Source organism: Asparagus officinalis, chromosome 3 (assembly GCF_001876935.1).
Source record: "Asparagus officinalis chromosome 3, Aspof.V1, whole genome shotgun sequence".
NCBI lineage: Eukaryota > Viridiplantae > Streptophyta > Magnoliopsida > Asparagales > Asparagaceae > Asparagus > Asparagus officinalis.
In genome coordinates, this window is record NC_033796.1 from 56,095,527 (window position 1) to 56,100,802 (window position 5,276).

Consider the following 5,276-nt stretch of genomic DNA (forward strand, 5'->3'; position numbering starts at 1 on the left):
AAATACGACACAAATCAAACCAAACACAGAGATTTACGTGGTTCGGCAATTGCCTATGTCCATGGGGATAGGATGGAGAGATTTCACTATATGGAGGAGAAATACAACGAGTTACAACTCACAAAATCACTCAAATATAACCCTAACCAAAGCTCTCAACTCCCTCACAATATCTCCCTCTCAAAGTGCTCAAAAGTCTCTCCTTTCTTTACTAAAGAAACCCTAAAAAACGTGTTTGTATTTATATCAAACACCAATCCAAAACCAACTGGGAAAACCGAAACTAGCTCATAACCACATCGCTATCGACCGGTCATAGCCATGTGGTCGACCGGCCAGAAGCACAATTTCTCACCCTGTAATCGTGCACTTTTTCGGTCGACTGCACATTTACCTTCGGTCGACCGATCCAAGAATTATTGTATCCTATTATCCTGACGATTGCGTCGGTTGACCGCCCTTGCACCCTCGGTCGACCGACCCGAGGGTTGCTGTAGCTGTTATTTCAACTCGAATTTTTCTGATTTTCGCCGCGTTTTCTACAATTCTCCACCTCGGTGAAGTTTTCCCAAAACCGAGCCGACACCAAACGTGAGCACCACTGCGTCATCTCACCAAATTCGGCTGCACTAATGTGGTTGCCTATGTATCCCCTCTCCTAAGGGATCAAACCGCCCATAGTTCATCCAAATGGCCGCGAACGACCTCAAGAATCACGAATTTGCAATAAGTTTCTACAATGATCAAACTTGTTGCTCGGATCCACCTTTGTGAGCATATCCGTTGGATTATCTTTTGTGTGGACCTTCATGAGCTCCACATCCCCATCTTCAAGAGCATCCCAAACGAAGTGATAACGAACGTCGATATGTTTCGTACTCGCATGAAATACCTGATTCTTCGCCAAATAGATAACACTCATGCTATCACAATAAATAGTGACAGATCGCTGCGAATCATAAAAATCCTCCAAAAGTCCTCGAATCCAAACCGTCTCCTTAACAGCCTCCGTAATCGCTATATACTCTGCCTCCGTCATCGACAAAGTCACCGTAGACTGCAAGGTGTATCTCCAACACACCGGCGCACAGGTCAAAGTAAACACATATCTCGTAGTAGACCAGCGTTTATCCAAATCTTCAGTGTGATCCAAATCTACGTATCCAATACATAACTGCCCACCGCTAGTGTCCCGCTCAAAAACCAAAATAATATTGAGAGTACCTCGAATATACCTCAAAATCCATCTCACGACATCCCAATGACCCAGACCTGGGTCGTGCATGTAGCTAGAAAACATGCTAACTACCTGTGATAAATCTGATCTCGTACAAACCATGGCGTACATTAAACTCTCAACTGTGCTCGCATATGGAGTCGTCGACATTAACTCTCAATATTCAATTGTCTTCGGTGAAAGGTCACCTGAAAGCTTCAAATGGGCTCCCAATGGTACACTAACTGGCTTCATTTTCATGCTCATATTGAACCGCTATAGAATCTTCTTCAAATAAGCCATCCGTGTCAAACAAATTCTATCCTTGTCTGTCTTTGTCGATCTCCATCCCCAAAATGCGCTTAGCTTCACCCAAATCTTTTATTTCAAACTCACTCAAAAGCTGAATCTTCAATCTATCTATCACGGACCTGGAAGTAGAAGTAACTAATATGTCATCGACATAAAGCAATAAATAAATGTACGCACCTCCATTCAACTTGCGATAGTACACGCTAGGATCAAACTGACTCCTAATGTAAGAATGATCGATCATGAACACATCAAATCGTTTATACCACTGTCGAGGAGATTGCTTCAGCCCGTATAATGATTTCTTCAACCTACAAACCAATTTATCCTTCCATGCAGCTCGAAATCTCAATGGCTGAGTCATATAGATTTTCTCATCAAGATCACCATGAAGAAATGTTGTTTTCACATCCAATTGATCTAATTCCAAATCATACTATGCCACCAAAGCTAGCAATATTCGAATCGAAGAATGCTTCACCACTAGAGAGAAAACCTCATTATAATCAATACATTCCTCCTGTGTATAGCCCTTCGCAACCAACCTAGCTTTGAACCTCACAGGAGTGCCTTTAATGCCCTTCTTCTTTGTATACACCCACTTGCAGCTAATAGGCTTCCGTCCCTTTGGAAGCTCGACAAGCTCCCTTGTGTCGTTCTTATGAAGAGACTTCATCTCCTCCTGCATAGCCACCTGCCACAAATCAGCCTCAGAACTCTGCTCGGCCTCTCTGAGTGTAGTAGGAACCATCTCATCGACACTCTCCACTGAAAGTGCATACGCAATAACTGTGTCTATATACCTAGCTGGCATTTGTATATCTCTCCTCTGTCTCCAAACTATAATAGAATCATGAACCTGAGTCGTTGGTCCCTGATCCTGCTCAACTGTACTTATATCCTCCAAATCATCACTATGCTCGCCTGGCATCACCTCAGTCGGTACTCTAATGGATATAGTCCTATCTGGATAATGTTGAGCTGTATCAATCTCCACCACTTGTAATGTCTTCACTGTCGAGTCGCTCTCCACTTGATGAGAGTTGGGAAGCTTCAAGATAGAAGCCTCATCGAATACGACGTCTCTACTCAGCACAATCTTCTTATTAACTAGATCCTAAAGCTTGTATTCCTTGACACCACGCTTGAATCCCACAAATATGGCATTCCTAGCTCGAGGTTCCAATTTATCCATTTTCACATGATAAAATGCAGGGCACCCAAATACCTTGAGCTGATCATAGTCATGTGCTGGCTCTCCCAACCACATCTCCATAGGAGTTTTCCCCTCAATCGCAGATGAAGGCAGCCTATTAATGAGGTGGTTCGCATAAGAAAGTGCCTCAGCCCAAAATATCTTCTCAAACCACTATACGACAACAAACATCGTACCTTCTCCAGTAAAAACTGATTCAACCTCTCTGCCATCCTATTCTGTTGTGGTGTGTGACTAACTGTGAAGTGCCTCTCTATGCCCTCGTCTCGATATAGCTGCTGAAAAGGGTTAGAATTATACTCACCGTCGTTGTCGGATCGCAACGTCTTGATCTTTCTTCCAGTTCGCAGTTCCAATCTCTTCTTCTACTCCATAAATATATCTAGGACTTCACTCTTCTTCACCATGGTGTTCACCCAACAACGCCTAGAATAGTCATCTATAAACGTGATGAACCAATATCGACCACCAAGTAATGTCGTCTTGGTGGGACACCAAACATATGTGTGCATGTAGTCTAAGATGCCCCTCGTTGATGGCTGTCTCAAACTTCACCTTCATCTTCTTGCCAAGAACACAATGCTCACAGAACTCAACTTTCCCACTCTTGGCTCCTTTCAATAGTCCCTGCTTGCATAAAGCTTGTAGTGACTTTTCACCTATGTGCCCCAACCTATAGTGCCAAAGCCTGCTCGCGTCAACCTCTGAAATAGCTGAAGCTACCTGGCTAATCTCGGTGCTCCCCTTCAGATAATATAAATTCTTACTGTGGACTCCCTTCATCACCACCAAAGATTCATTAGTAATCTTCACTACAGCGTTCTCAAATGTCACCTTGAATCCCTTAGCCTTCAAAGCTCCAACTGAAATAAGATTCTTCTTCAACTGAGGAATAAAATTTACTTCATTCAATTCACGAACTACTCCATCGTGCATTTGAATCCTAACGGTACCTATCTCATAAATGTCACAGGATTGATCATTTCCCATGACTACTATGCCCCCATCAAGTTTCTTGAACGATGCAAACCAATCTCGCCGGGGTGTCACATGATAAGTAGCACTAGAATCAAGCATCTAATCAGATGCATCAACATGGTTTACTTCTGGAGTAACCAATAGAGAAAAACACGAATCATCGGAATCATCACCTCTCGCAACGTTCACCTCATTGCCCTTCAGGCCCTTCTTCTTGCTATTCTCCTTGTCCTTGAGCTTTGGGTAATCTCTCTTCCAATGTCCTTATTCCTTTCAGAACAAACACTGGTTCTTTGCCAATTAGTGGTGGCCCCTTGACTTTGACCTATTCATATTACCACTTCTCGGATATGGACTTCTATCTCTCGACGAAAAGGCCTCCCCTGAAGTGCTAGCACGAAAAGTCTCTTTGTCATTCCTCCTCAAATCGTAGTTCGTCAATGCGTTAGTCACTTCACTGTAGGTGATGGAAGATCTTCCGTTTAACAAAGTAAACACGAAGGTATCATACTCATCATCCGGTAAGGAGCCTAACAAAATAATCGCCTTGTACTCGTCCGTTATCTTCTCATCCATATTCGCCAAAATCCGACAACAACTTTGTATAATTGTTTACATGAGTCGCAAGTGAGTTACCCCTAGACATCTAAAATCTAAATAATCTCCGCAGTAAGTGCAAACAATTCTCAACACTCTTCGTGAGGTACTTGTTGTTAAGAATCTCCTACATCTTTATCGCAGACGTCACCCCAATCACATCGTATTTCAGCTCTTGTTCTAAACAAGACCTACTCACCCCACAAGCGTTCCTATTCATCTTGTCCCATATCGTCTCGTCGTATTTCAGTGGCCTCTCATGGACCATAATGATCTCTTCTAAGTTTTGAGCATTAAGAGCGTCCTGTACGCCGCTCATCCACAAACCAAAATTGATCTTGCCGTCATATTTCACCACACTAATCTTAGTATTCTGAAATCCAACCTGAACTGTACTCGACATCGTCTTGATGCTTTAACCAATTTCTTCTCCCATGCTTACACACTCTAAATTGTAAAGAAAAATTCAAACTTTGATAGAAATTGAGAAATTACCCAACTGAACCCTAGATCGGATTCCAGATAGATCTCCTAACAACACGAGGAAAGCGAAATGTCGAACCGGCAACTCCACAAAGCTATCTCCACCGAAGCCTAGAACTCCAAGAACCAAACTTCCAAAAACGAATCTTCCTCCACCCATGCAAAACCCTAGATTTGAAATCCTTGAGCTCTGACACCAATTGTTGTGCGCCTTGCGGAAGCGTGCTCGCACACCAAACGAGTCTGTAAGCCACGAGAGAAGAAAACCAAATCAAATCACGAGTGCAATCCACCACAATACGACACAAATCAAACCAAACACAGAGATTTACGTGGTTCGACAATTGCCTACGTCCACGAGGAGAGGATGAGGAGATTTTACTATATGGAGGAGAAATATAACGTGTTACAACTCACAAAATCACTCAAATATAACCCTAACCAAAACTCTCAACTCCCTCACAATATCTCCCT